This window comes from Tachyglossus aculeatus, unplaced genomic scaffold (genome assembly GCF_015852505.1).
Source record: "Tachyglossus aculeatus isolate mTacAcu1 unplaced genomic scaffold, mTacAcu1.pri scaffold_114_arrow_ctg1, whole genome shotgun sequence".
Lineage (NCBI taxonomy): Eukaryota > Metazoa > Chordata > Mammalia > Monotremata > Tachyglossidae > Tachyglossus > Tachyglossus aculeatus.
Genome location: NW_024044846.1, coordinates 922,055 through 930,013, shown reverse-complemented (window position 1 = coordinate 930,013; position 7,959 = coordinate 922,055). Strand labels below are relative to the sequence as shown.

Sequence of the window (7,959 nt, the reverse complement as noted above, 5' to 3'; positions counted from 1 at the left end):
GTGTCTCTGTTACCTCATCTGTAATATAGAGATAAAGTCTATGATCCCCAAGTAGGCTATGGATTATGTTCAAAATGATAAGCTTTTATCTACCCCTATGCTTAGTATGTTGCCTGGCAAGAAATAGCACTTAAAAATATTATAAAGAAAGCAAACAAAACCAAAAGGTTCTGCCCTGGGCCATGTGACTGAGCTGGATTTCATTGCTATTCAAAATAGAGGAGGATATAGCTCAATGTATTGGAATCCAAAAGAGTCTCACAAAACATTGGCAGGTGCACCAAACAGCCCTCTTTATGTATTGAAATAATTTAGAGACATGACTCTAGAAGCTGGTCTAGATGATAAACTGTCTGCCCTCTCAGGTTTGCACCTGGAGAGTTTCCAGTACTCTACTAGTCTTAGCTATGGAAGGAAGAGTCAAGCAAAGGCATACCCATTCCATTTCTAGCTTGGGCAGTGGCTAGCGAGTGGAAGGCAATCTGCTAAAAGTTAAAACTCACCAGTGCTGGGCAGCAACAGCATGGGAGAGCATGGAGGGTGGAGATTCAAGGAAGGAGACAATGGTGAACCACTTCCATATTTTTTACCAAGAAAACTCTATGGATATACTACCAGAATGATTGCAGATGGAGGTAGGGCGTTCTGGACGAGATGTGTCCATGGAGTCGCTATAGGTCGGGGATGACTCAATAGCATAAGACAGACAATAAACTGTCTGCTAAGCCTGCTTCAAAACATTTAGCATATCTGATGCTATAAAGAATGATGCTTTTGCCACCATTTTTAGGAGATAGAGGAATGCTTCTATAAGGCAATAGATGTGTTTTTGGTAGTTACATTAGGGACATGCTCTGTTAAATATTTTCCAATGTTAATAATAATAATGATAATAATGATGATAGTTTCTTTTAAGTGCTTACTATGTGTCAAGCACTGCTCTAAGTGCTGGCGAAGATACAAGCTAATCAGGCTGGACACAGTCTCTGTCCCATATAGGGCTCACAGTCTTAATCTTTATTTTTACAGATGGAGTAACTAAGGCCCAGGGAAGTTAATGACTTGCCTAAGTTCACACAGCAGATAATTGGCAGAGTCAGGATTAGAACCCAGGTCCTCCTGACGTCCATGCCCGTGCTCTATCTACCTGGCTAAATTAATTGAACATAACATTAAAATGGCTGTTAATATGGTAATTTATTTCTAGTGGATTTGCTAATTAAATCAAATAGCTGTAGTTCTAATTCTGATACGGAGGGGTATAACAAGCCATGAAAAGTACAGAAAATAAAATTAGTTGTCAAAAAATTAGAAGATAAAAAAATTCAATGTAGAAATTTCAAATGTCACCAAAACTAATCCCATTATCACTTTCTCTCTGACTCAGAATTTCTTTCCTACCTTTTCCTCCCCCTTCCCCCAATTTTGGATTAATGGCCTGGGAATATGGGACTGTAACTGTTCAGGTAGATCTAAACTATTGGTTTAAGACTCTATAAACTTTATTTCTGTCTACAAAGTTCAACTCTTGCAACATGCCACGTGGTGATTGAAATATTTGTGAGTATTCAGATCCCAAATTGATTTTTTTTCTGAAAAAAATCCTCGAAGAAATTATATGATCCCTAAGCAGACTTGGCAATCGAATAATCATATTTGGTTCGTGGGACAAAATCAAGAGTGTAAATATGTACATATTCATTATTCTAATTATTTTATTATGTGTATATATCTATAATTCTATTTATTTACACTGATGTTTTATGCTTGTCTACTAGTTTTGTTTTGTTGTCTGCCTACCCCCTTCTAGACTGTGAGCCTATTTTTGAGTTGGCATTGTCTCTATTTGTTGCCAAATTGTACTTTCCAAGCACATAGTACAGTGCTTTGCACACTGTAAATGCTCAATAAATACAATTGAATGAATGAATGAATGAACAAAAAAGAAAGTTATATAAAACATAATGAGAAGACAGTTTGAGCCAGATTCAGTTTTCAATTTTGCCTCTGGATACCCACCAATTAGAAGTAAGGTAGTAGCTACTAGGCTACAGATCAGATGGTGCATAGATTTGAGTAAAAGTGGCAGCTCTTCCTTGTTTTGCCAGTGTACCCTGAAACAAAAACAAGTAAAGAATCCCAGATTTGAAAGTGATCTTCAAGAGTCTTTAGGCCATCCTTTGGCCTACAGTTAGAACTCCAGCTGATGGAGTTTTCCATCGAAAAGCAACATGCCTTGGTAGATACAGCATGGGCCTGGGAGTCAGAAGGACCTGAGTTCTAATTCTGGCTCTGCCACTTGCCTATTGTGTGACATTGGGTAAGTCACATCATTTCTCTGTGCACCATGTGGGACATGTGTCCAATTTGAAGCAGCGTTGCATAGTGGAAAGAGCACAGGGCTTGGGAGTCCGAGGACATGGATTCTACTACTGGCTCTGCCACTTGTCAGCTGTATGACTTTGGGCAAATCACTTAACTTCTATGTACCTCAGTTTCCTCATCTGTAAAATGGTGATTAAGACTGTGAGGCCCTTGTGGGACAACCTAATAACCTTGTATCTATCCTAACACTTGGAACAGTGCTTGCCACATAGTAAACACTTAACAAATATCATTTAAAAGAAAACGAAAAATGGATGAGCCTCAATCCCAAGTCTGAGAACCTGTGTGGAGAAATTGACTCTAGGGAGAGTGGTTTGCTCATTAAACCGACTCTCTCTCTCTGTTTATTCAGCTAAACTGCTTTGGAAAGATAGCTCTGTTGCCTAAAAGTGTTTTGGAAATGAAATTCCTCAGCTTTCCTTGGGTTTTTCCAAGGTTGCATAAGCCTTGCAGGCAGATAGTTCTTTCTTAAACCTAATCTAATTCCACTCTTCTGCAGAGTAAGCCTGTTTCAATCAATCGTATTTATTGAGCACTTACTGTGTGCAGATTGGTAGCCACAGGAGATTTTTGAGGAGGGGAGTAACATGCCCAAAGCGTTTCTGGACAAAGACAATCCGGGCAGCGCTGTGAAGTATGGATTGAAGTGGGGAGAGACCAATCAATCTGCGCATCAGGCAGAAACTCCTCACCCTCGGCTTCAAGGCTCTCCATCACCTCACCCCCTCCTACCTCACCTCCCTTCTCTCCTTCTACAGCCCAGCCCGCACCCTCTGCTCCAATGCCACTAATCTCCTCCCCGTGCCTCGTTCTTGCCTGTCCCGCAGTCGACACCCAGCCCACGTCATCGCCCTGGCCTGGAATGCCCTCCCTCCCAACATACGCCAAGCTAGCTCTCTTCCTCTCTTCAAGGCCCTACTGAGAGTTCACCTCCTCCAGGAGGCCTTACCAGACTGAGCCTCCTCCTTCCTCTCCCCGTCGTTCCCCTCTCCATCCCCCTCGTTTTACCTCCTTCCCTTCCCCACAGCACCTGTATATATGTATATGTTTGTACATATTTATTACTCTATTTATTTATTTATTTTACTTGTGCATATCTATTCTATTTATTTTATTTTGTTAATATGTTTGGTTTTGTTCCCTGTTTCCCCCTTTAAGACTGTGAGCCCACTGTTGGGTAGGGACCATCTCTATATGTTGCCAACTTGTACTTCCCAAGCGCTTAGTACAGTGCTCTCCATACAGTAAGCGCTCAATAAATACGATTGATTTATTGATTGATTGAGATCGGGGAGGAGGCTGATACAGTAGTCCAGACGGGATAGGATGAGGCCTTGAATGAGCAGGGTAGCAGTTTGGATGGAGAGCAAAGGGTGGATCTTGGCAATGTTGAGGAGCTGAGACCGGCAGGTTTTGGTGACATCTTGATTGTGAGGGGTGAACGAGAGAGCGGAGTCGAGGATGACACCAAGGTTGTGGGCTTGTGAGACGGGAAGGATAGTAGTGCCGTCAACAATGATGGGAAAGTCAGGGAAGGGGCAGGGTTTGGGAGGGAAGACAAGGAGTTCAGTCTAGTACATGTTGAGTTTTAGGTGGCGGGCAGACATCCAGATGGAGATGTCCTGAAGGCATGAGGAGATGCAAGCCTGGAGGGAGGGAGAGAGAGCAGGGGCAGAGATGTAGATTTGGGTGTCATCAGCGTAGAGATGATAGTTGAAGCCGTGGGAGCAAATGAGGTCACCAAGGGAGTGAGTGTAGATCGAGAACAGAAGGGGACCAAGAACTGAACCTTGAGGAACCCCCACAGTAAGGGGATGGGAGGGGGAGGAGGAGCCTGCAAAAGAGACTGAAAATGAATGACCAGAGAGATAAGAGGAGAACCAGAAAAGGACAGTCTGTGAAGCCTAGTTTGGATAGCGTGTTGAGGAGAAGAGGGTGGTCCACAGTGATGAAGGCAGCTGAGAGGTCGAGGAGGATTAGGATAGAGTATGAGCCGTTGGATTTGGCAAACAGGAGGTCATTGGTGACCTTTGAGAGGGCAGTTTTCATGGAATGTAGGGGACAGAAGCCAGACTGGAGGGGGTCGAGGAGAGAGTTGGTGTTGAGGAATTCGAGGCAGCGCGTGTAGACGACTTGTTCAAGGAGTTTGGAAAGGAATGGTAGGAGGGAGATGGGGCGATAAGTAGAAGGTGAGGTGGGGTCAAGAGAGGGTCCTTTTAGGATGGGAGAGACATGGGCATGTTTGAAGGCAGAGGGGAAGGGACCAGTGGAGTGTGAGAGGTTGAAGATGGAAGTTAAGGAGGGGAGAAGGGATGGAGCGAGAGATTTCATGAGATGAGAGGGAATGGAGTCAGAAGCACAGGTGGCCGGAGTAGCTCTTGAGAGGAGGGAGGAGAGCTCCTCTGAGGATACTGCTTGGAAGGATGGGAGAGTAGCAGAGAGTGTTGAGAGCAGGGGGGTTCGAGAAGAAGGGGAGTGACTTTGGGGAGGTCATACCTGATAGATTTAATTTTATTAATGAAGTAGGAGGCCACATCTTTGGGGGTGAGGGAAGGAGGAGGGGGAGGAACCGGGGTCCTGAGAAGGTAGTTGAATGTACGGAAGAGCTGACGGGGATGATGGGCATGGGTGTAAATAAGGGAGGAGAAATAGTTTTGTCTGGCGGAGGAGAGGGCTGAGTTAAGGCAGGAAAGGATAAACCTGAAGTGAACGAGGTTGGCATGGAGTTTAGACATTCGTCAGCAGCGTTCGGCAGCTCAAGCATAAGAGTGAAGGTGGCGGACAGTGGCAGTGATCCAGGGCTGTGGGGTAGTGGTACGAGAGCTGCAAAGGGAAAGGGGAGGGAGAGATTCTAGCTGAGTAGAAAGGGTAGAGTTGAGAGCAGTAATCTGATCATCAAGTTTGGGTAGAGAGGAGAGGGAGGTGAAGTGGGGTGTGAGGTGCTCAGAAAGATGGATGGGGTCAAGAGAGCAGAGATCTCTGTGAGGGAGTAATATGGATTTACAGGGGAAAGGAGTGTGAGTGCGGAGGCAGGTGAGAAGATTATGATTAGAGAGGGATTTCAGAGTTGGTGAGGGTGGACACAGTGCAGCGGTAGGAGATGATGAGGTCGAGTATGACCTAAACTCACTCAGTTGTCGAGAATAGTGCCCTGATATTTTAGTTTTTGAGGAAAAAGAACTGTCAGCTCGATTCTTGACTACTGGGCTGGAGAAGCTCTCAGAATCGACACTCTGAATCAAATAAACCGTCTGAAGTCCTTCAAGTGTCCCCTTGGATTATTTTGTTTCCCTGGAGGAGAGTCTTATTTTAAAGTGGATTACATTTCTACTGGAATAATTTCTTTAAAGAAAAATGGTTGCCCTTCAGAAAGTTTTATATCATGTACCGCATGGATTTTGCTTTTTTTAAAAAAAATCGTTTGCACTGGGGCCTGGAATGTGCTGAAGGAAACAAGAGCTCAACTTGGAATTCTGATTTTGTTTTTCGTGTTTGTGGATTTATCTTGCCAGCACAAACTTTTGGATGAATCAATCAATAGCATTTACTGAGGGCTTACTGTGGATAGAGCACTGTCCTAAGCACTTGACTAACAAGACAAACAAATGGAGAAGAAGATATAGGTGGAACTACCAACAGAATGGTCCTTTATTAATTTGCTTTTTATATGTGGCATCATTTTTATTGGGGTAACATCTTCAAATTATATTTTAGTGTGAGGTATTGTGACTATTTCTTATTTTACCTTCCTCACTTCTCTCACTGGGTGTTGTACTATTTAAATCTATGTCTGAATCTCTAAACTCTAAGAGAGAAGCATTGTGGCTCAGCAGAAAGAGCACGGGCTTTGGAATCAGAGGCCATGGGTTCAAATCCCGGCTCCACCAATTGTCAGCTCTGTGACTTTGGGCAAGTCACTTAACTTCTCTATGCCTCAGTTACCTCATCTGTAAAATAGGGATTAAGACTGTGAGCCCCACGTGAGACAACCTGATCACCTTGTATCCCCCTAGCGCTTAAAACAGTGCTTTGCACTTAGTAAGTGCTTAACAAATGCCATCATTATAATTATGTCCTACCTTAGGGTTCTGGGAACTGATTCTTCAGTAGAGTAGGAGGCTGGAAACATTTGAAACTTTTATGAAAAAGAATCCTGGGAAAGATGGGCAATCTGTAGACCCTCTGAGCTTGGTTAAAGGGAAATGAAATAGCAAGTTATTTTTCAGCTGCTTTTCATTACAAAGGCATTACTGTTGCTAACAATATTTAGAAGAAACATTTAAAATTAACACACTGTTGTCCGTCTGGTTCCTGTTCAAAGGTTAAATGGAAAATAACGTCACAGAATTTGTCCTCATGGGTCTTTTTCAGAATGAGGTGGAGCAGCAAGTATATTTCATGTTTTCTTTTTATTTATACTGTTTTATATGATGATCATTATAGGGAATCTCCTTATTATACTGACCATCATGGGCAATTCAAATCTCAACTCTCCTATATATTTCTTCCTCAGCTACTTATCCTTTACAGATGTCTGCTATTCCTCGGTAACAGTTCCTAAGATGATTGTGGATTTCCAAGCCAAGGCCAAAGTCATCTCCTTCATAGAGTGCATGGCTTAGCTCTTTGAGGTCCATTTCTTAGGTTGCACAGAGATCTACCTCCTTTCAGAGATGGCCTATGAACGCTATGTGGACATCTGTAAGCCCTTGCACTACACTGTCATCATGAACTGTCAAATGTGTAGCATTCTGGTGGTGAGCTCCTGGCTTGGTGGTTTGGTCCATACTATAGTCCAGACCCTTCTTATAGCCTGGCTCCCCTTATGCGGTCCCAGTGAAATTGACCGTTATTTCTGCGACGTCCACCCATTACTGAAACTTGCCTGCACGAACACCTATATTGTAGGGGTCATTGTAGTAGCCAACAGCGGGATGATTTCTTAGAGCTGCTTTGTCATCCTCGTGGTATCCTACACCATCATCCTGTTCTCTCTCACCACCTGCTCATCGGAAGAGAGACACAAAGCCCTCTTCACCTGCGCCTCCCACATCTTGGTGATGATCTTGTTTTTTGGGCCTTGCATCTTCATCTACATCTATATGTTGCAAGCTTGTACTTCCCAAGCGCTGAGTACAGTGGTCTGCACACAGTAAGTGCTGAATAAATGCTATTGAATGAATGAATGAATGAATGCGACCTTCCACCACCTTTTCAGAGGACAAGATGGTGGCTTTGTTCTACACCATTATTATTCCTATGGTGAATCCAGCTGATCTACACTCAACAGAATGAAGAGGTGAAGAATGCCACGAAGAGGCTGTGGAGCAGGAGAGTGATGAGGAAAGAAATTTGATGCAAATCGTAATGTTTTTACCACTGGAAAGGAAGTAGTAAAAAAAATAGCTGGAGCCATTGGCATGCTATTTCACCTCTCATTCAGGGAATATCTAAGAAGTCAACTAGCCAAACATCAAACAACTCCCGGGTGTTTGAGATTTTTTTTTGTGTGTGTGATTTCTAAGACTATAAAAAATGAACTTCACTAGGTAATTTCCCATTAGTTAACAGAGG

The 7,959-nt window shown here is 43.3% G+C and overlaps 1 non-coding gene and 1 pseudogene across 1 annotated transcript; both read left to right on the top strand.

Moving 5' to 3' along the window:
• Positions 1 to 355: 355 nt before the first annotated feature.
• LOC119922617 lies at positions 356 to 493 on the top strand. The gene has a single exon (XR_005448675.1). It is a non-coding gene; the product is annotated as a small nucleolar RNA SNORA7 (small nucleolar RNA).
• Positions 494 to 6,711: 6,218 nt separating this feature from the next.
• On the top strand, positions 6,712 to 7,741 carry LOC119922604 (annotated as a pseudogene).
• The last annotated feature ends 218 nt before the right edge of the window (positions 7,742 to 7,959 follow it).